A 23,686-nucleotide genomic window follows, 5' to 3' on the forward strand; every position below is an offset into this window, starting at 1 on the left:
CTCAACCTACTGAGCCACCCAGGCACCCCCACTATGTATATTTTTACCTGACAGTAAATAAGGAAGCCAAAGAAAAAGGAAGGATGGAAGGGAGAAAGGAAAGACAAATAGTGAATTTAGTTTATGATTCGCATGCTGGAGTTTCAAGGGTGGAGTATACTGATGTCTGCATCTACTTTAAACTACATGAAAGTCAGCTGGACAGATGAGTGGATATGCAGATGGAACCCCAGCACAGGGAAGCAAGCACACCTGGCTCCAGAGTCCCAAACAGACCAGGTTTGACCATTTGCTATTGACAAAATCCAAAGGCAGAGACGAGTGGTGGTGAAAGAAGAAAGGGATTTATTTCAGTGAGGCCAACACTAGGAAGACAGCAGCAGACTAATATTTCTTCAAAAATGGTCTCCAAAGTGCTGAAAATACTTCTTGGTTCATATAAAGAAAATGTAGGACAGGGCTTGGTGACTATGTGTAGGTGGGCAGTAAAAGTCAGGTGGATCATTGTCTTGGGGTCAGTCACGCGCAATCTTGCTGGCAGTCCCTGTTGCTTGAGGAAGGAGTTTTGGATGGCATCATGGGATACTTTTGCCTGTGGGGCCTTTGCTTGAGTTAAGAGATTGGCTGCAAAGAACTTAATTAGAAAGTTCGAGGTCAAAATGGAGGTAGTCAATGTCCTTTCTCACCGACATGTGATAAAGCAACATAAACAAATGTTAACAATACTAGAATCTAGGTAGTGGGTATGTGGGGATTCACTGTATGATTTATAGCTTTTTGGATGTTTCAGTTTTTTCTTAAACTGTTAAGGGAAAAACAGTCCCTCTTCATTGAAGATCTCTTATAATCTGTTTATCACAGTGCTATGTGTTTTAGACACATTATTTCTAATACTAAAGAAAATATAATTATTAATAAAGTTATATTTTCCTCTATTGTATATTTATAAATTGTAATGACGAAACTAGGGCTGAGAGAAGTCACATAACTTGTCAGGGACCATATCATGACTTGGCACAGCTGTGTGTTTTCAGTCTACACTTGTGCTATCCAAAATGGTACCAACTCTCCTCATGTAGCTCTTGAGCATTTGAAATATGGCTGGTGCAAAATGAGGAACTGAATTTATAATTTTATTTAATTTAAACTTAAAAAAAAAAAAAACCTGATATATAATCCAGTGAGTGAAAACTCCCTTCAGTTACTGGAAAAGTTTCAAGTATGTTTGTAACAACTTGGGTAAGTAAAGGTACTTTTCCAACTGTAAATTTTATGAAACTTAAATACTTATTAGCAAATATCCTAATGGGAATGTAGCATTCAAACTGGAATATGCCATAAGTGTAAAAGTCGACATGTTTTAAAGACTTATTGTGAAAAAAAGGATGTCAACTATTTCATTAATAATTTTTAAATTGATGAAATGTTGAAATAATATTTTGGCTGTGCTGGATTATATTTTTAAATATTAAAATTCGTTCTACCCCTTTTTACTCTTAAAAAATATTACCATTGCATGTATGACTCATATTTTTTGATTTTTTAAATATGTTTATTTGCGAGAGAACATGAGTGGGTGGGTAGTTTAGAGGCAGAGTGAGAAGCAGGCTCCCCACTCAGTAGGGAGCTGAAAGGTTGGGCTCAAGGGCCCTGGGATCACGACATGAGCTGAATGCAGAATCTTAACCACCGGAGCCTCCTAGGTGCCCCTCGTATTGTATTTCTATTGAATGGAGTTGGTCTATGCTTTTACCAGTATACACCAGCCTGGGTAATACTGGTATTCAGGCTAGGGGATGGGAGTTGTCTGGAGCAGGGGTGGGGTGGGGTGGGGTGGGTGGGATGGAAGGGATCCCAAGTCACCAAGACTCTTTAAAATGATGAGATCCGGGCGCCTGGGTGGCTCAGTTGGTTGAGCAGCTGCCTTCAGCTCAGGTCATGATCCCGGACTTCCAGGATTGATTCCCGCATCGGGCTCCCAGCTCCTTGGGGAGTCTGCTTCTTCCTCTGACCTTCTCCTCTCTCATGCTCTCTCTCACTCATTCTCCCTCAAATAAATAAATAAATAAAATCTTTAAAAAAAAAATGATGAGATCCGAGGAAACGTTATATAGCATTTACTATACACTAGGGACTATTTTCAGGTCTTGACATGTATTAATTCATTTAATCTTTACTGTCATTATCCCCATTTTGCAGATGAGATGGAAGCACAGAAGTGCATACGTGGCCATTGAGCAGCAGCTAAATCAAAGTAAAGAAACTGCCACAATTGGGATATACTCAGAATTTAAAACATGCTCTTTCAGACTTCCCTTAGGTGGCTTCTATTTACAGATTTGCTTTCAATCTCTCAGACTCTTGAGGACGTTTTCTTCTAAGGACGATACTGACCCCTTTTTCTGTACAAGTAGCTCTCCGAATTGTACATCTTTCCCAGAATTCGAAGACATTTGTGCAAACAACGGGCATCAAACTAGATAATTGGCCAATAGGAGTACAATGTCGCCAAGCAAATGGATTATTAGAGGGGTCCCGTTTGAGAATTCATCATTTTCTTTCAGTAGGAAGGGTAGTTTATTCTCTCTAAAAGCCTGCCACACCCTGTGATAATTGACTTAGTGGCAGAATTGCCTTAGAGAAAGCTCTTGAATTTCTCTAGCAGTGATGCTGATGGAAGTCTCCTAGAGGCTCAGGAGCTGCTCCGGGTTGTTCTTCCTAGCTATTTACAGAAGGAGAGAAGGGGACTACTGCCTTCAGAGGCAGTTAATTTCCTAAGTGCCAGGCTCTGTTCATTTTGAAGATACCTAGGTTTGGCTGATGTTCTAGAAACTGCAACAAAGAAACTCAGGTGAGTTGTCAAAGGTTACTTGAGCAGCTTGGATGGTAGGCACTGTGGGTTTCTAGTACCGGAGATATCAAGCCTTTCCCTTCTTTTATGAATATGTCTTAAAATTCAGGTCAGTACTGATGCCAGTTATAATCCCCATCTCTTTCCAGAAGGCATTGCCTGCAATGGTTATGAGACCCAGCATGTGTATGCTGTTAACACACTGGCAAAGCTTTCAAACAGTGAAAGAGGAAGCTCTAAAAATTCAGAAGAATGTCACCATAATGCCAGTTCTAAGAGGGCAGAAGGGGATAACATGGAAAAGTCTTGAAGAGCGGAACTCTTGGAGCATGACAAATGGTAACTGCCACATTCTAAAAACATAGAAGGTGCCAAATACAAGTATCCAAAAGGTGTTACCTTCTGGCACCACAGAATTAAAGTGTCCACGTTTGTGAGTCATCCGTGACAAATAGCAGGGAGCTTCTTGTATTTAGTTGAATCTAGACCACTGCCACGTCAAGGGCGGTCCTGACCATAGCAGCAGCCCCACCTAGAAACTCGTTCAGAATGCAGTCATGACATCACTCAAATCGACTGGCGATCAAGAATCTGAGTTTTAACCATATCCCTGGACCGACCCTTCTCCAACCTTCTGTGGTGAAGGGTAAGTGTTTTGTCGTTTATTTTTTTTTTAAATGTCACTAGCCCATTCTTTTGTAGAACATGTCCTTTAGTGAGACAAATTCAGCTCTCATCCACGGGGCTCTAGCAGCAGCATCTGTGGCTACAAAAGGTTTAGATCCTTGCTCTCAACGTGTCCCCCTTTCTATTGGAGACTGGGAACAACAGGTGTGCAGGCTGGCACTAGTCCACAGACCCCACTGGGAGTAGCATTCATCTAAGCCATACTTCTTCAGTCCACTGGCCCTCCTCAGTCCCAAAGGATCCCTGTTGCTGCCCGGCCCTCACCAACCTTTGCCATGGAAGACCTCGGAATCTCACAGAGGACAAAATCCTGGAGAGGAGAGTTAACCAGAAACCAGCCCTTCCACGTAGGCTGCTCAGACAGTGACTAAGCTCGCTTTCAGCTGAGACAGATCACGCAAAATTTAAGTTTTGGATGGACTGCCTTCTTATGTGACTGGATTAAGATGGTGAATTCCGAAGGTTTGCTTTTCATGTATTATTGTTGTGGTTCATGAAACTCCCTGTTGCCATGAGGACGTAGATAGGGAGAAAGTAAATTTATTTTCAAGTCTGTCTTCCAAACAGGGCTGAGCTTCTAATTTTCTCCTGAAAGGCTGTGTTACAGGATTTGGCTGGTCAGATAACATTTGGAGTTCATCAAATTCTAATTGATGAATAAACACAGGGACAATGTTTCTTTCCTGGCCTTACAGAGTTGTCAGTGTCAGATGAGCTTGAGGTGTTTATGAAAATTTTGCTTTACTTTCTACCCCATTTGGTTATCCTCATACCATAACCACATCTCTTAAAATCTTGATAAAATACATTAGGGCTTATTACATCCCTTGTTTATATTAGGGATTCAGTAAGAGAAGGTGTCAATGATGCAAACACTACATAAAAGGAAAGGCTTCAGAGATGAAAAAAGTGCTTAATGGAGATGCTTAGTGGGAAATGAATTCTGATATTATCCAGAACCAGTTCTTATTCTGAGATGGTCCCCACTTACAAAGAGTGTCAAAGAGCCTTTTAGCAACCTTCAAAAAAAACAAAACAAAAACCCCAAAAAACAAAACTGTGACTGTTTAAATTAAAGTGTTTCAAACTCTTTATCTGCTATAAATTGTGTATAGCCAAGTGGGTGCATTAGGACTTCTACTAAATCTCTTTATCTGGTGAGATAAAAGAAATGTTTATAATTTCCCTGAAATGTATTTGCTTTTTCCACAGCTTTAGATAATACTGTTAACCCCTAAAAGAAGCCACTTAAGAAATAACTGTTTAACCTACAACACAAACAGTAGCATAAATCCTTTGGTATTTTTGAATGTCCAAAAATGAATAATTGTGCCTGTTCCAACTACAACCTCTTCTATAAGAAGGGGCCTGGTTTGTGACATTTACCTAATTTAAGAATACCTACGCCAAGTTGTTTTGAACAGATGCTCAGCTAGGTTTCTCGAATTCACTTGTGATGGAAGTATGTCTTCAAGAAAATGAAAACCATGGTCAGATACCATTTGATACCCAGCGCCATGATGAACAAAAGAAAAAGGCCATCATTAGCAGGGGCTGGTGAGGGTACAGTGCAGGAAGTCTCGCAAGCTGGTGGCGGTATGAATTGGAGCAGCTACTGTGGAGAACAATTTGGATATATGGAGCAAAGTAGAGCATTTTTCTTCCTAGGTGTACGTCTATGGAGATTCTTACACGTGCACACCACAATATACACAAGAATCCTCATATTAGCCTAGTTTCTAATTCAGAAATTTCCAACAGGAAATTCAAATGGCCACCTGCTTGAAGAAGGGATAAATTCATACTGTGATATTCATTAAACTGCAGCAAAAGTGAATTAAGATATAGCTACATGCATCTGCGTGGAGGAATCCTAAAAACAGAACGTAAGGGGTGCCTGGGTGGCTTGGTGGGTTAAAGCCTCCGCCTTCGGCTCAGGTCATGATCTCAGGGTCCTAGGATCAAGTCCCGCATCCGGCTCTCTGCTCAGCGGGGAGTCTGCTTCTCCCTCTCCCTCTGTCTGCCGATCCCCCTGCTTGTACTCTCTCTCCCTCTCTCTCTCTCTCTGAAATAAATAAATAAAATCTTAAAAAAAAAAAAAGAAAAGAAAGAAAGAAACTCAAATGAATCATTAATAGAAAAAATAACTCATCTTCTGGGGGGAAGAAGGGAATAATCAATGGAGGAGAGTCACATGGTGGAATCTAAAGGAATTGGGTCAGGTTTTATTTCTGAAATTGGGTGATGTTTACCTGGCTGCACTTAAAAAAATTAGATTTTGTGCATGTAATTTGTAAGCATAAAGGTTTCATAACAAAGTAAAAGTCAATGGAAAAAGGTTCTGTCCTAGAAAGAAATCATGGGACTTTTAGAAATCATGGGACTTTTATCCGCTAGGTCCTTTCAGGTTATTCTGGGTAACAAACCATCTCTAATTCACACTGGCTCAGTGAAGCCATGCTTATTTTTCTCTCATTGTTACGTGTCCATCGAGAATCATCAGGGGCCTCTGACTATTATAGTAATTGAGGGACCCAGGCTGACAGAACTCCTATGGGAAAGAGCCTTATGAGTGTCGCCTTTGGGAAAAGTTACCACCAGATCATCACCTAAAGAGGCCTTGGTGGGGAGGGGGAAAAGGAACACCATTAAGTCAAATACTGGCTCCTCACATTCCTACCTGGAAATGATAAATCACGTCTGCTCACATTTCCTTGACCAGGTGAAGCCCTCTGGCCCTGCTACCAGCTGCCAAAGTTGTCAGGAAAGTGCAATCTTCCTAGGTCTCTGAAAAGAGAACATGACTATTTGCGAACAGACCCAGTAACCATAATGACTTCCAAATAGGACAACAGCCAAATTTCAAGTTCATTGCTGCTGCTTCTATCTAAAGCTCTAGAACTCACATCGAGGCTTACTTGCCATTCCACCTGTTATAAGGATACAAGGAGCTGAATGGGGAAGGGATCTCTATTGATGGTCTTAGGGGAGAATCCCTTCTGGGGAGAGGAGGCTCTTATGCCACACAAAAGCCATAACCTCAGAGTAAAAGCCTCTTTTCTTCTGTCTGTGGAGGTGGAAGGCAAAGATACTCAGCGTTCCACTTCCCAGACCTGGGAAAAGGCAAGTTAGGGTGGCAGTGAGGATGGGTGGGGGGAGGGCAGTGACAGATACCAACAGAACTCCACGCTGATTTGAAAACACAGCAGGTGGAAGTTGCAAATTCATGGCCAAGATCTGACCCTCCCTTTATGTCAGAGTACCAGGGCCTCCTAGGCACCAGACCCCTCTGCATGTAGGTGATCAGGGGAGTGAGGAAATAACATACCAACCATTGGACATGGGTGGTAAAACCAACTACCAATGGCTTGCCCCCCACAGTGGGGCAGAGACAGCTGTTTATGCTGGAGTCCAATTCTTTGTCCAGGACACACTGGAAGACTACGTTTTCCAACCTCCCCCACAATTAGGTTTGGGTCTTGGAGTCTGAATTCAGGAAAATGGATCCTTGTGGATACATTGTGATGTCCAGACTTGACCATAACAGCAGCACAATATCTCATACTTTGTCACTTCCCTTGTCTTTGGGTCAAATGCAGAGGAACCATTCTCGGGAGCCTAGTGGATGGTGAGCCTGGGTCCCCAAATCGTCTCATTGAAGGCTGGCCCCTGAAAACCCAATGGGATGATGCTGTGAGCAAGAAATAAGCTTTTACTGGGACGCCTGGGTGGCTCAGTTGCTTGAGCATCTGCCTTCAGCTCAGCTCATGACCCTGGAGTTCCTGGATAGAGCCCTGCGTCAGGCTCCCTGCTTGTGGGGAGTCAGCTTCTCCCTCTGCCTCTCCCCCCTACTCTTCTCATTCACTCTCTCTCAAATAAATAATAAAAATATAAAAAAAAAGAAATAAGCTCTTATTTTATTTTGTAAGATTTGGGGGGTTTTAGTTTCATCAGCTTGTGTTCCCTTACTATAAATAATACAAGGGACCACAGCCCCTTCCTTCCAAAGCTAATGCTGGCAAAGATCTCTGCTGGGTTGAATTCAGATAATTCTTTGGAATGAGTTCTCCTAGTATGTAAGAGAGGCTTGTCATCTTTTCTTACTACTCTCAAAATGGGTAGGCAAGCCAGGCCTTACCCATGTTAGGTGATCATTCGGAGTTGATATTACAATTTGAGCACATATAAATTCTTCAAGTGATTTTGAAATTTTCATCCCATTCAGACTTTATGGTTGTCTAGGACTCTGAACCTTGGCTTACCTCTGCAAATGATTTAAGAGCTGGGTATTTTTTAGCAAAAGGTGTGACATGATTTAAGAGACGATATAATTCTATAAATGTCTGGACAGGCTACTTTATATGCTTTAGGGTCAGTTAGGCATAATAAGCCCTTGAATGAAGGGGGATACAGGTTCCAAGTGCTATTTTACGTATGCGGAATATGGAGAGAGAAATGTCCAGAGCGGAAGAGCCTGGAGTCCAAAGTAGATAAGGAGGCAAAAGCAAGGGTCAGAAAGGGAGTTGTCTGGTGAACATTTTTTGTTTTTCAATGAGAAAAGAAAATACAGATTGCAGTCATAGTGATAAGACCCATAAGGTGACACTTTCATAGGTGTGGTGGCCTGAGGTGGGTTTACTCTTCCTTATAGAAGGGGAAGAACAAGCCTGTGGTTATTCATAGTCCCATAGTGACCCTGGGGAAACTATGAAGGCTGGTGACCTCCCTAGAAGAATCAGCTGAGGCATCTGAAGGGCTTGGCCCTTGTCACCTGGAGGTGGCATTCGTGCCTTTCAGATACATGTCCATGAAGCAGCCTCTTGAAGGGTTGGCTCCTGAGTCAGAAACCTAAACCTTAAATTGCAATCCCACTGCTTATTCTAAGTGCAGCTCTGGGCACAGCCACGTTCCTCAGCTTTGGGGTCCACATCTGTAGTATGAGGACTCCACAAAAATTTCATGAGGGGCAGGTTAAGGAATACATGACATGTGCCAACAACTACAGCAGTGCCTGCATATGATTGGCATCCAATAATATTTGCTCTCTTCATTCTGTCCTCAATTTGATACTAAGTTACTTGAGGGAAGGAGCAGGTCACATTTCATTTTGCATTGCCCTAACGCCCTGGAGCATTATCTAGAAGACTGGGAATGCTGGAAAAATGGTTTTCAATGTGCCAATGCCAAAGGCCAGTGATGAGGCTTTGGGGCTTACCACTGGACCTGAGTAACTAAAATACATTTAACCCTCCATGAAATTTCCCTAAAGATAGGTGTATTAGGTAGGCTTTACTGTCATCAGCATTTACCAGAGACTGAAATGACAGAGGCTGATAAGACAGAAGTTTATTTCTGTCTCATGGAAAAATCTGAATGGACAGGGCAAGGCTGGGGTAGTGGCACCACTGTGTCCCAGTAACCTCTGACTTCATTATCCAAAATGGAGAAAAAGGGCTAAGAGATGGTATACTGCTGCTGCCTTTCATGACACAACCGGGACCTCTCACATACCTCCTTTCCTCACCTCCCAGTAGCCTGAAGTCGGAGCTGCCACAGGACTAGCGATGGACTTCTTATTCCAGACAACCATGAGGCTTCTAGAACTCAGAAAGCGAGATTAGATATTAGACAATGATCTGCAGTTCCTTCCACAGGCATTCTTCTAGAATACTTCCTGGAAAATGGAATGATTTCTGGTCCCCCATACCGGACCGTGAGGGTGGTAGTCACTTCCCAGGGATGGAAGGACGGTGTAGAAGCATCCTGAGTCCCAATAAATGAGGAGCTGCCAGACAGTCTTGAATTATGCATTTACACACGAGAAGCAAATTTGTTTCTTAAAATACCCATTATTTTGGATCTTTGTTATCTACAAGTAAATCTATATCGTAAGTGATGCAATCAGTCTGGTGTGCCTGAGTGTCTGTGTGGCTGTGTGTGAGCTGGAGAAAACTTTACCCTCTGCCTATGTTATTACCCACCCGGGAGCAAGTGGTCCCTCTCTCTCCTGACTCAGCAGCTACACTGACTGACAGGAGACCATTCCTCTCTCCACCCAGCTGTGACTTCATTCCATTAGGCTAAAATTTAGATCAGGGGTGAGTTAACATACCAAATTGTACCCCAGTGGCTTCCAATTTATTCTCTTCCCACTTAGAGGGTCAGGCCCCGTATACTTAGTTTTACACTAGCAATACGAATTGTATAAGACTCTTAAAAAAAAAATCCAGCCAATCAGAAGTAATAAAATGATAAAACACAGTCCTGCCTTGCTGTAGGAAATCTCAGTATGTGAAAATTCGGATATATTTAATACAACAGTGCCTCTACAAAAAGACTGATCCCTTTACAAAATAAGCAGAATAAGAGGTGGGTCCACGTAATAATTTGCTGAATATCTAGATTCCTTTAAACAGTGACATTTCCTTACACATTTATAACACTGTGCCCAAATTACTTCAAGTGTTCACATCATCTTTCTATTACCCAAAGTGAGATAACCAGCTCACAGACCCATGCTGGATCTAAATAAAATAGATGGAATTCCATCCACGTAATATTGTTTTTCCAATATATATACTGCTTTGACATTAACAGTAATGATGAATAACAGGAAGGAACAGTAAGGAAATGTAGGAAGCATAGGAAAGGAATTAAAATGGTGGCCAGCCTGTACCAGATCAAGCCTTCCCATTTCTTCCTGTTACTTTTTATCATAGTTTAGACATTTCCCCTCCCCTCATACTTTAGAATTCATACCTTGTATACTTCATAAAGCTTGTACTTTGTATATTTTTAATGTCATTTAAAAAGTCCCAATTCTAAGCATTCTCCCCTCTTCCACTGTAGCTACGAAACCACAGAAGACTGGAACTAACTTTATGATCCTCAAGGCAAGACCTCCAGCTTTTAAAGCAGGCTGGCCTTCATATCCAACAGCTTTAAACCTCTAATAACAGAAATAAATAGAAAGAGCACCTAGAAGGGAAAAACAGCTTTTCATCTCGGCTGTCTTTTGTTATGAATTCTTAGAAAAAAACAAACACAAAAAACTGTGTTCGTGGTCACCCACGATTCCACGGAGAAGTCCACTTTTTGTGAGGAATTACATAACTCACCAGCTTTGTAGCCACAGTTCCATTTACAGCCCCAGCTGCCACTTGCTGGGGAGGAAGGGCCCTGGCAAGTGTCCAAGGTCACACATCAAGCAAGGAAATCAGAGTTCACAGAGTGCAGAGCACCGTCTCCACTGGTTTATGCCTGGACAAGCGAACGGTTCCATGCGGCTCTCAGGTTTATTATCTTCTCTCCCATTCCCCGGGAGTATCTTCTCCAGATAGGCTGGGGCTGGAAAGTCAATCAGTGCTCTAAATGCAAGTTTATGGAAAGATATCCAATCAGCGAAGAGAAAACCTTATGTAGATAAAGACGATATATGAATAGACAACTCTTAGACCTGTGAGCTGTTTTATGCCCAGATACTCATTCCCCTCACTCTGGCTCTGGGAAGCAAGATGCTCCCTTTCCAGGGGTCTCCCTCCAAGGCTGCCTCATTTGAGGGTTTACACTTTCAACTCTAACACGGCCAGAGCCCCCTGGAGGCTTCTTTCTCCAAGACTCCATGGGATGTCTGCAGTGGGGATTTCCCTTGCCTGGTTTCTGGGTTCACCCTGTTGGTTGCAGAACTGTAGTGCACCCCACTTGGAGGAACCCAGCAGAGACACCCCCCACCCCCCCCACCCCCGCTTGGATTCACTTCGGATGTGTTGCTTTGCTTTCCTGTCTTGCCACTGAGAGGCTGGCTCATCTCCTGCCTCCATCTATCTTTATGCTGGAGGAGGCAGACAAGAGAAACATTCAAACCACTCCTCCCTCTGCTTCAGAAATGACCAGCCCACTCCACCTAACCACAGGCCAGGTGCTTCCGGCCTGCATCCTTTTGCCGCAGGGAACCCTGCCCACGAGCCCTGGTAACTACTTTCTGTTCTGCCTTCTGTTTGCTTCCTGCCTGAACGATTGAGACTTGTTGGGGTGGAGAACAGGGCAATGGAAGCAACAGAGCTTTGTACCTGAAGTCAGGAGCCAAGAGTAACACCTTCCCCAGAGGTTCCCCTGCAGACTTAGTCTATTTTTTTTTAAAGATTTATCACGCGTGTTCTGTATAATAGCTAAAAGCCAGATTCGCTTAAGAAAGTAGAAGTTAGCATGCAAATCTGAAGATTTCGAATTATGTGCTGTGAGTTCAGTTGAATTACCTGACCGAAAACAACTGAGCAGAGCTGGCTGCGTCGGGGAGGCCCCACAGGTGAGCCGCCTTCTCTCCTCCCCATGACACGTTTTCATCTTCAGATCTGGGGCGGAAGTTTCTAGAAACTCAGAGAAGAGGGAATGAAACCTATCATATCCCCACGAAGACATGCAGAATATGGCCTTTTCTTTTGCAGAGCAGGCTTGCTGCGTGTTCCCTTAACGCAGAAAGGGAAAAGCGAAAGGCTCCGGGGGGCTCATTCTGTTCACGTGCGCAAGTGCGCAAGTCGACCGACCTGCCTCATCTCCCAACTTCCGGCGTCTCTTTATCGACAGTTATCCGAGCCCAGGGAGCATGCGCAACGCTGAGGAGTGGGTTAAGCAAAGGAGACGATTGGTGGGATGTGCGGTTTAAAAAAAAAAAAAAAAAAACAAGTGACCACACCTGTAGCTGAGACTACGGTGGCTCCAAGGGGTGATCGGGGCTGTGGAGCCAAGCTGAAGTCAAGATGCCAAAGGAATTCTTTCTTGAGAAGCGTCCCCTTCTCCCCTGGTGTGTAGTTTATGCTTCGCAGCAGAGAAGTGGGAATTGGGTTCCACTCTGCCTCCGCCGCGCCATGGCTCAGGCCGGCCATTTCTGCCGCGCGCTGGGTAGAATTCCCAGTCGAAGGCTGCCACAGACAGATGTCTGGCTGGCCTCCTCTTCATTCATCCCGTGTGCCCGTTTACTGAGCATTTTTTTATGTGCCACACAGGGTTTCTTAGCACTCTACTGGTCTTAACTCATGTATTCCTCACGGGACCTCTAGAGGTGGGCACCGCTTTTATCGACGCTGCACAAAGGAGGAAACTGAGGCAGAGGTAAGCGAAGCTTTCTTCACGCCCTCTTTACTAGGAACTGTTTTCGGTTTATAGTTATTGGCTGGAAGGTGGCAATTTCCGGAGAATTTTTCTGGAATGATCCGGCTGGAACCCCTCGCTCACAAAGAAATTCACATGTTCGTTTCAGTGACAGACCAGACAGAAAGAGGGAGAGTATACTATGGGGGCGGTATCCCTGATATTAGAGCCTTCTGTACGACTGAGCAGGTGGCCTGGATGATCATGCTCACAGGGGACACTGGTAGTTTTCAGATTTTTTGTCAGTCTCTGACCTTAGATCAGTGGTTTCCTAAAACATTCCACATTTCCTTCCAAAGCAAAGGTATGAACATATACCCCTTCTCAGGTGACTGTTCACAGCAGTTTTGATAGCCCATGCAGTTTGAATACCACTGTGGAGCAAATTCCAAATCGTGCCTTGTATCATCTGCAGTGGTCACCTTAGGACACAGAAATCGAGATGAACGATGGAGTGTGGTCCTCGGTTCCGTTCCTCCGCTGGCAATGAGGAGACCTTCGGGCAGGCTGGTAGCAGCTCTCGCTTCACCTTTGAGGCCCCCTCCTGTCCTTTGAGCTGAGCATAATCTCGTGTGAAATTTGACTGCACGCCTGCTGGGGCGGGAGGAACAAAGCCAGGCCCTGGTCGAACTGCAGTGGCCCCAAAGCTCGTCCGGAACCGCAGCGGAATGATAAACTGGGGTTATGGGGAGATTGCTGACAGACGCTGTCGGAAAACTGCAGTAAAGGGAGGAAAACGTGGAGGGCAGGGGAAACTGATGAAGGCGAGTGGTTGCAAACTTAGGTCATTAACCTCATGGGCTGCCACGGGCTTTCTGGTAGCTAGCTCCTGCTGTCCTAGTAGATGGAGCACCACTGCGAAACTGGGCAGGATGGCGTGGGATCAACTCATCACCTGCCGAAAAAGGGCTGTTATCCAGGACAACTGGCATTTGTAAGGGTGAAGAGGTTCCAGGGCTTGAGTCTCTGCTCTGTTCTTATCCTGTAACCCCAGTGACAACACAGTGTTTCCCGTCCCCCCACCCCAACACCACGATCTCTAGGCAGTCTGTCCATTTGGCTTCTTAGAATGAGTTAGTCCAATGCAGGTTGGAAATGCTGGTTATTTTAGTTAAACTCAAGCAATCTGATGGGCTCTCTCCTCCTGCCACCTCTCTCCCCACCTTCTGAAATCCTTCACGCCCTTCAGTGCACATCTCAGAGGCTGCTGCTTCTACAAGCCCTCCCTTTCTCCCCAGTGTGGTCTGGAGCTAGATTTCATCTTGCCCTCCTTGGTGTGTTTCATATTGTAGCATGCAAAAAAACCATCTTGCATTTATCTTTTTTATTTGTGTCCGTATCTCACTTTGACCCAAAGCTCCCTGAGGGCAGGACTCATGTTTTGTTCATCATCGCTGCCTCCATATCACTTTGCACACAGTACCTCGTACAAAGTACATGCTTAATAACCTCTTGTGGAATTGAAGTAGATTACAGATCTTCCACACTCGTGGTTGCATGGAGAACAGCCTGTGTTTCTACAAACTTGAAGATACGTGGGATGGATTGGGGAGGCATGAGATGAGCCGTCTGGGGGAGCAGAGACATCTGCAGGGACTGAACATTTCTATGCTGAGCCAGTCCAGGTCTGTCTCCTCCCCAAGCCATCAGCCCTTCTCGTGTTTTCTCCTGGAGGGTCTCTGTTCTTCTTGCTTTTCAAAGATTAACTAAATTGCCGCTGCCGCCACCGCCACCGCCGCTGCTGCTGCTTCTGCTGCTGCTGCTTCTTCTTCTTCTTCTTCTTCTTCTTCTTCTTCTTCTTCTTCTTCTTTTTCTGGCATGCTCTGAACGCCTCCCTGGCATCTCTTCTGCTTTTCAGAAAGCTTAGTTTGTAGCAGGTGGAAGGAACCCTCTGTGTTCTAGCAAGTTCACTCACCTCCCCTCTGCTCTCTGTTAGCCTTAGTCTGAAGCAGGGAGGGGAACTCCCTGTCAGGAAGACTCTGATCTGTCCACAAGCATGGGCTTGCACAGCCCCAGGAGGTGATGCGAGAATGTCAAGTCATACTTGACCTTCAATATCAACTGGCTAAGAATGAGCCTCACCAGCCCTGAGGCCAAGCTTGCCATTGCTGTTTTAAAATACTAACCTAGGATCATTTTGTGTATGTTAAAGGATAGAGCTCAATACTTCAGAAAATAAGTGAACACAGTGATTCTTCTCTTTCTATTCTAATGTTTTAGTTATTATTATTATTTTCTGGCCATTTGTTTTAACACCCAGGGAATGTTCTATAACTGCAAGGGCCTCTAGTTCAATGACAGTCTCTAAATCTGGACACTCATTTTCATCTCTGCTTTCTCAATAGAGCTGGATTTTGGGTATTCAACAGACTTCTTGTAGTAGGTACATCTTATAAAAATACATGGAGATGAAATTTGAGGGGCTGGGTAAAGAGTTTCTCCTCAGCTCCTGGCGACACAGCAGAAAAGGTGGGCTGTGGAAGACACAGAAGGAGAGAGGTCTTTGGAAGTACGTGGCCAGAGCAAGCACAGCTCATTCTGTCCACATGGTCATTTTGGAAACCCTGAGGGAGGCGTGAGCCCTCCCCTGGCCCTTACCGTCCACCATGTACATTTCGGACCTCAACAATTCTAATCTTATACAGGCTCTTTCTGATCACAGCCCAGACCCTGTGACTGAAAGCAAAAGAACCTCCCCTTTCGCCTCAGTGTGGGCAAGATGCTGGAAAGAGTGTGTGTAAATCCATAAGAGTAGAAAACACAGCTTTGACAATATGTAACTGGTGAGTTTACCAAGCAGCATCTGTGACATAAACAAAACACTGCATTACAGTCTTTCCCCCAACAAACCTTTGAGCTTGATTCAGTGGGATTAATTGTGTCCTGCCCAGGATGTCAATGCTGGCAGGTCTTTCTGCTTTTGCCTCCAGTCTTACATAAAAGATACTCCAAGGTCACTTTAGGTTGCAAGCACAATCTTCATTCAGTAATTAGAATGTCATGGTGCAGATGTTAATCAAAACTTTGAATGTGACAGCAACCAGTTGTCTGACTGCCTTCAGCTCTGACCTGTTTCAGGCATGGTCCTCTTGTCTCCACCCTTCCGTGTTCACCCCCACTCCCGCCTCCCCATTCTCTCCTTCCTCCCCCTCTCCTCGTTCTCTTCCTTCCCCTCCTTTTCCTCTTACCCCCATCCCCTCTCCTCCTCACTCCCCTGCCTCCACCCCTCCCTCCTCACTCCTGTCCTTTCTCTTCTCCCTTCCTCTCCCTCCTCCTCCTCCTTCCTCTTTACCCCTCCCTCCTCGTGGCCCTGCTCCCTTCCCCTCCCTGCTCTCTCCTGTTCCTCCTCACCCCGTTATTCAGCCCTTCCCTCCTTACCCCTTCCTCCTCGCCTTCATACCCTTCCCTCCTCACCCCTCACTCCCCTGCCACCTGCTCTCTCTTCACTTCCTGTCCCCACCAGCCCCCCTCACCCTCCTCCCTCTTCATCTCTCTTCCTCTTCACCCACTCCCTGCTCACCTTGCTGTCCCTGCTCGTCTCCTTCTCCCTGTGTGCTTCTCCCTCTGTACTACCTGCCACATCCTTGCCAACATGGTGGGAGAGGGATGGAGATGGGCCTGAAGCTACCATCCCTAGTCAAGTTGCTGATAATTAAAACAGACCTTTTCTGTTTTTTTGTGGCTGCCTTTTGGGGCTCTTTGAAGTACTCTGCTGAGCTTTTCCTCCTGCTCCCATTACCTATGTGGATTCACCTGCATTTGCCCAACCCTTTGTAACTCCTCCCTTAGCTGGTGGGTCCCCAGTCAACTCCTTCTGCTGAGATGTTCTCACCCTGGGTCGACGAGATGAGCTGGATCTCTTCTGGGTACTGCTTGCATCTGCTGCCAGGATCCTTTGCCCAGCCAGCCCTGAGGATGTGGGCTGCCCCACCAGAGAGCACTGTCCTGCTTGCAGCACCAAGAGGAAGGTGGCTCTTTGCTCCCTGGACACATTGTCCTTGCAGAAGGCGGAGCTTAGGTAACACTCCATCCTGGTCTTCTTAGCCATGAGTTGGAACCTAGTCCTTGGTGTATACATTACACTTCAAAATTTTCAGCAACTCTCCTTGAAACTCTCTCTTCCAGCCCATTACTCTATATCCTTGAGGGTAGAAGGTGGTACCCCATCGTTGTCCCAGGTAGAGGAAGATGGGGGTTCACAAGACAGTAGCACTTCTTGCATGAGAGAAAAGAGAGAAAAAAAAGGAAAAAACCACTTTGCTTATTTCCTTTTTCCACCCTCTCTGATCTCCTCTTTTTTTTTTTTTTTTTAAGATTTTATTTACTTATTTGACAGAGAGAGATCACAAGTAGGCAGAGGGGCAGGTGGGGAGAGGGGTGCTGAGCAGAGAGCCCAATGCAGGGCTCAATCCCAGGACCTTGAGATCATGACCTGATCCGAAGGCAAAGGCTTAACCCACTGAGCCGCCCAGGTACCTCTCTCTGATCTCCTTTTATATTTTTGATCTGACTGAAAGCTTCAAGATTCGTGAGACTAGTTTTTGAGACCTTTCCAAATGGTTCTGTATGAAGCTGCAGGTCTTGCCTTGCTCCCACATTGACACATGACATCCTTTGTGTCACCCCTGTTGAAACAGAAGCTGGAAGAATTCGGTTTGAACACACAGCTGCACATATTATCTGAAGTAACTCTAATGAGCTAGATATGTGCCTCTTACCTGCCCCTTCCTAGGGACAGCAGGTACACAATTTGGACCTGCCACCGTCAACAGCCATGGAAGAATAAGCCTGCTGGGGTCAGTCCTTTTTATTTATATTTATATTGCCCTAGACAATGCCAGGGTTTTATTGGAGAGGATAATGGACAGGTGGGAAGGGGTCTCAGCTCATTTCTGTGAGCAGAGGAATAGAAATTAAGTTTTTCTCTAGTGTTTCAATATACAGAATGGGGTGGGGAGAAAGAGGTGCCTATTCTTTGGCATTTAGAGGGAACTCCCTAGTCAGCTCTAGTAACTAATCACAACCCCCAATCAGCAAGGTTACAGATCCTGCCATAGAACAGTACTCCCCTTTATGGGCTACGATGGCTGTCCACTAATGTAACCATGCTGCATTACAAACAACCGCAAGCTCACTGACCTCTAAGAATCCGTGTCTGTTGTTGATGCTTTAGAGGGTTCTCTTGAGGATCGACCAGATGGTTCTGCTGATCTGGCTGGGCTCACTCTTCTTGAATGGGAGTTGGCTGAGTTCTGGCTGTTGGAGCATGACCTCGGCTGGAGTGATGGGGGAGAGAGCTGGCTCTGCTCCCTTTATTTCTTCTCCCTCTATATATCTTCTCCTAGCTCAGGCAGGTAAAGGCACAAAAGTGAGTAGAAATTTGCAAGAACTCTTGAGCCCGAGGCTTGAAACTGGCACACTTACTTTCAACTTGGACATCCTGTATTTTTTTATTTGCTAAGTCTGGCAACTCTGTACTTCATTTTCTTGGTCCAAACAAGTCCTGTGGCCAAGGCCAGAGTGGAGGGCCAGGGCAGAGCACTCTGACCACAGTGGAAAGCCTTGCACATTTATCTGGCAAAGGGCAAGGATTTAGGGCTGGTTAGAGTAATGCAATCAATCTACCCCATGTGCTTTTTTTTTTTTTTTTTTTAATCTCTATTTTTCTGGCTAAGCACCATCTATTTATAGTGGTCCGCCTCATGGTCTTTTCACCTGCATTGCTAGCAGTAGACATTAATTTTATTTTCAGGACTTTAGTTTCTACTTCTAGGGGAAACTGAGAAGTGTCCATATTCTCCCTTGCTAAAGTGATTCCTGCCCTCACAGAGCTTTGTAAACAGGATTCAGTTTCCTCCTTGGTCACTGTGATGAAGTTCATTGCCTTTTGGCCCTTTATGGTCCCAGAGAGTCAAAACTGTACATGTGAACTCAGAGTATATCAGGGTATTATGGTGCCAGAATCACTTGTGAAAAAGATTGACAAGTGAGCTGGAAGAAGGGCTAGAGACTTTGCAAGACAGACCCAAGGAGTGGCTGGAAGGAGCTGGCACGGGGAATGTAAATAACTCAGGTCATGGTTTCCAGGCCTACCTAACCCCCTGAATCATCTGGAGATATTCTACATTTCTTATTTCCTTGTGAGGACTAGGGACTCCTGGTCCCTATCAACCTTAGAAATCCAGTTCCTCAATTTGTTTCCTTACAGGCTCAGATGCATGTCAGTGTGATTGGAGTAACACCCCTTGATGGAATTAAGGTTGGTTGGAAACCTTCCTGTGTGAAAACTGATTACACACCATAAATCTTAGTTAATCTCTATTTTTCTTAGTTATATTTTGTTAATTTCATGACCAATATCTCTATATTGGGATAATGAATACGAAAGTTGTATTTGACTCTCCATGCTTACATTTTTGACTAGCACACTCTGAGAGAAAAACCATACCAATTCTGTGCTAGTGTGGAATATTCAAAATTTGGTTTCTCTTTGTGTTAAATGCAGTAACCTCACAATTTTTCTGATATTTAAGTATTTGCTTTGTTAAATAATACAATTTGAGGACTGGAGGAAGAGGGAGTAGGTATTAGCATGATTTAATTTTATTGCTTTTAAAGTAGCAAATATTCATTGACTTGCAGACAGATTATTTAATTTCTCTGAAAAAGTGTAGTATACAATGAGTGACAGCCGATGATGTGTTTTTTTTGATAAGTACTCTTAAGAAGACTATTTCTAAATGCAAAATGCCAAGTAAAATCTTGGGGAAAATGCTGAATATTTCTTTAGTGAGTTCATAGTGATCCACTGTACCCTTTTTGTTTCTTCTGTGCTCCTTAGAAATCCTTTTTCTGGTGTGCCTAGGTAGCTCAGTGGTTAAGAGTCTGACTTTGGCTCAGGTCATGATCCCAGGGTCCTGGGATGGAGTCCCACATTGGGCTGCCTGCTTGGTGGGAAGCCTGCTTCTCCTCCCACTCCTCCTGCTTGTGTTCCCTTGCTCATTATCTCCCTGTCAAATAAATAGATAAAATCTTAAAAAAAAAAAAAAGCCCTTTATCTATTTAGGAATTTCTTTTTCCTGTTTTGAATGGAAATATTCTGCAGAGCGAACCACTTTATATATCTGTTTTAAATTCTTGATTGCTTTATTAAAATTCATTTTTAAGAGTTTTTGTGTAGCTTGGATTTATGACCCTAAGCACTTAAAGTCAACAGTGTGTCAAGTCTAGTTTGGCTGATGGAGTGGAGAGAATATTTAGTATTGTACTGAAATTTTATAAGCTTTGGCAATAAGGGGTAGAGATCTATATTCATTTAGAAACTAATATTGGAAAATGATGCTTTGTAATTTTATAGTATATCATCTCAGTTGACTCTCAGAATTACTGTTGCATGATATAGGTGGTCAGGTAGCCATATCCCTATGCTAATGAGAGAAAACCCAAGCCTCAGAGAGGTTGACCGAATGGGCCAGTATGTCCTGGTGTGTTGAAGAACCAGGCTAGGAATCCAGGTTTTCTGTCTGCAAGACCTGACTTTACATGACAGCATATGGCTTTTAAGAACGAAGTGGTTAGTTAGGGTTAGGCCTGTATATGCAAAGTTGGAACGAGACACCAACCCTATTTTCAAGAGCTCATTGAGAGGTTCACTGAGAGACAAGTCAAAGTGTGCTTCAGGGGTTCCTGGGTGGCTCAGTGGGTTAAGCCTCTGTCTTCAGCTCAGGTCATGATCTCAGGGTCTTGGGATCGAGCCCTGCATTGGGCTCTCTGCCTGCTCTCTGCTCTCTGCCTGCCTCTCTGTCTACTTGTGATCTCTCTCTCTCAAAAAAAAAAAAAAAAAAAAAAAAAAAAAAAAGTGCTTCACAGCACCGTTTGAGAAGGACAAGGAGAAGTTGAGGGTGTTAAGGGAAGGAGGGCCCAATTCTGTCAGGGTTCGGACTGGGAAAGAGTTTAGGTTCTTAAGGTTACAAGAAGGAGTCTCAGTCTTTGACAGTATTTCTCTTCCACAAGGCCTGACCATGAAAGAGGAAGTGTTTTTGTTTTTGTTTTTGTTTCCCCTCTGGTCAGGCAACTGAGTGATGGAGGAATTGAACTGATGGTATTGAAGACAGCAACTCCAGCTGAGCAAGGAAGTCTGCAGTGGTTGAAGAATTCTTGGTCTGGGTGTCAGGAGTGCTCCCAGTGAAAGTTAGCGGGGGTAGAGCCTGGAGAGGAGAGGAGGACTCCAGACCTTTGCCCTCTCCTGGAGCTTCCATCAGTCATTGAGGCAGAGGGTACTTTCCAGATAGCCACAGCCATGTCTTTTGTTCCCCCAGGCTCCTTCATAGTGTCACCTTCTGTTCCCCTATGGAGAGGCTGAGTCTAATTCTTCTTCCTTTGAATTTGGGTGAACTTACGACTGCTTTAAGCAGTAGAATACGCACCGGGGGTGCTGTGTGATTGCCAGGACTGGCTGCAAAAGGGGAGGCACAACATTGTTTGTTAGGACACTTCTACCTTAATCAGGCTACTTTCTATAAAAATAAAATCAATATGTCAAGAATGAACCATTTCTGTATTTTTTCCCCTCATCTCTACCTATGATCTATCTCTCTATCATCTATCATGTATAACTCTTAATACGAGAGAAAATGTTTCTACCGCCATCAGCTCTCTTCTGCTATTTGTTTTTCTACTCTCAGAGTCAAATTATGGATATGTAAAATTTGTTCATACACAGGATCAGAAATAAAAGTTGAAGTTGAAAATGGATGTATTCCTTCGTAAGAGGACTGTACTTGCAGAAAAAGGCTGGTGAACAAGGGAAATGTTGTACCCTCACCTAAACCAGGCTAATGTTTACTCTTGTGTTTTGAGGTTTTTCTCTATCTCTCCGGTTTCTCCTGCTCAGTTTTTTGTTGCCACTTTTTGCTCTGTCCATCCCTTACTTATTGCTGGTTTCCATGGTTACTCTGTAGGCCTTCTCTCCTTTCCTTTTTATTCTTATTTCTTCCTACACTTTCCCTTCCCATCTCCCTCCCCACACTCTCCAAGGTTGATCTTATCCTCTTTTTTGGCTTAATTACTATTTATTGTGGACAATCCTTAACTCCACAAGCATTTACTGACTGACTGTGTGTGCCAGACATTCTAAGAACTGGGGATGCAGTTATAGCTTAACATTTTTAGTGGTTTTAGGCTTGCAAATCTTATTTTCAACTGGCAATGATCATCACAGAAATTCAAATATTATTGTATAAATTTACATTAACATAAAATATGTGTTCCGAAGACGAATGTTTAGGAAAAAATGAGAAACTGGTTAGCAGCTTGAGCCAGCAGACTTTTCCTACCTCTTAACTTGGAAAGAGTATCTGTTTATTCTTGGTATTAAGGTAGCATGATTGATGAGAAAATAATTTTCCCTTTTTGACACATATTGCACTGGGTAGGATGCAGTTGGGAAGTCCCTATGCTGACAGCTATTAATGGCAGAAAACCTGTTTGAGGCAGATGCCAGAAGGGAAAGAACTAGGAAGTGTCATCTTACTCTGGTCTACTTGGCTCTCACACTTTGTGGATTGTACTGGATCACTGTGAGCCAGCTTTCTGGACTTTAGATTATCTTGATTGACTTCTTTCTTGGACTGGAGTTATTTGGTAATGTTAGTAGGACTTTCCAGAGGAATAGCTAGGAAAAATAGCATCAAACCATTCATGCAGTTGAAAGCAGACATCTTCGGTGATATTTATTTTGGACAGAGACTGTGCCTTATTTTGGGTTATGTATAAAGACATTCTTGGCTTCCAGAATTCTAACCCTTAATGTAATTTGCAAAATTATTTGGTTTGGAAAAATGTAGAAAAACCAATTTTAAATAGTCACGTAGTTCTTACTTTCAGTCCATTGAAGAGCTTAAAGATCAACGTGAAGCCACACCCCACTAGTGCTATTAAAAAACCCCAAACAGTTCATTTAATAAAAAAAAAGAAAAGAAAAGAAAAAGTCCATCAGAGTAAGAACAAATAGCCCATATCTTTTCCTACCAGTCGAGACTATTTGCTTCTAGACTTTCTGGGTGTTTTTTTTTGTTTTGTTTTGTTTTCTATTGTTATGCTGTTGAGGACTCTTCCTTTTGAATTCAAGATACTGAAAGGCTTTGTTCTGGAACTGTTTTCCACCAAAGCAGCTGGTGGTCTGGTAAACACGGAGCGCATAGCTTTTAGGGAGCCTAGCATTCTCTTCGTAGACCCCTGTTCTGCAGTTCCCTAGTGCCTGTCAGTACAAATCACCTTCAGCTCTGTCTTGAGAGCTGCTCTCTGGTATTTCAGTTCCAAAGACCTATAGGCCAATTATGAAGACACACCCAACCACGGTGGTGCGTTCTGTTGTAGTCAGCCACTCTGAGTTTTCTTTTGTGTTGCTGGATGAAGAGACCAGTGAAGTTGAGGAGAAACACAGATGCATCTGCGCTGGGGATGGGATAGGAAACAGACAGGAAAAATGAATGAGAGTAGAGAGCACATTAAGGTAGGAGCAATATCGAAACTCATAAAATTTCTCGGAGGCATGGTAACTGCTGAGTAGAGTACAGTGGAGGAGAGTGGGGAGGAGGGAATGCATTGAAATACCCAGCGGGTATCTGGCCCTGGACAAAGATTTTCCTAACCTCTCTTATTTAAATCTCACAACAAAATTAGGGTGTGACTATTATCCCTAACTTACAGATGAAAAGGTGAAAGTTCAAAGACGAGACAGTTTGTGCCAGATCACACAGCTTGTAAAATGACAGAGCTGGTCTTTGAACCCAAATTTGAAGCCAGAAGCTTTGCTTTTTTCCAACACCCCACCAACGATAGAAGCTATCCATCGACTATTTTGTTTCATGATGCGTCAAGAAAGAGGGCCACGATGTCCTCAGGGATGCTGGAAGTGTAACATCTGACCTCACAAAGTAAAAACAACTGAAGGAATGAACTTCACAGAGAATTAGGGAAACCATTTCCAGTTTCCAGACA

At 43.9% G+C, this 23,686-nt stretch overlaps 1 long non-coding RNA gene across 3 annotated transcripts; it reads right to left on the bottom strand.

Annotated features, from left to right (window-relative positions):
- Window positions 1–328: 328 nt before the first annotated feature.
- Window positions 329–11,910, bottom strand: LOC116873047. Of its 3 annotated transcripts, none has more exons than XR_004383728.1 (5): window positions 11,794–11,910; window positions 10,657–10,905; window positions 9,050–9,135; window positions 6,219–6,325; window positions 329–634 (listed from the first exon to the last, which is right to left on the bottom strand). It is a non-coding gene; the product is annotated as an uncharacterized LOC116873047 (long non-coding RNA). The 3 variants fall into 3 exon arrangements; XR_004383729.1 differs by lacking the exon at window positions 11,794–11,910 and adding an exon at window positions 11,608–11,731; XR_004383727.1 differs by lacking the exon at window positions 11,794–11,910 and having other exon boundaries at window positions 10,657–11,250.
- Window positions 11,911–23,686: the final 11,776 nt, after the last annotated feature.

This window comes from Lontra canadensis, unplaced genomic scaffold (assembly GCF_010015895.1).
Source record: "Lontra canadensis isolate GAN:19392208 unplaced genomic scaffold, GSC_riverotter_1.0 scaffold31, whole genome shotgun sequence".
In the NCBI taxonomy this organism is placed as follows: domain Eukaryota; kingdom Metazoa; phylum Chordata; class Mammalia; order Carnivora; family Mustelidae; genus Lontra; species Lontra canadensis.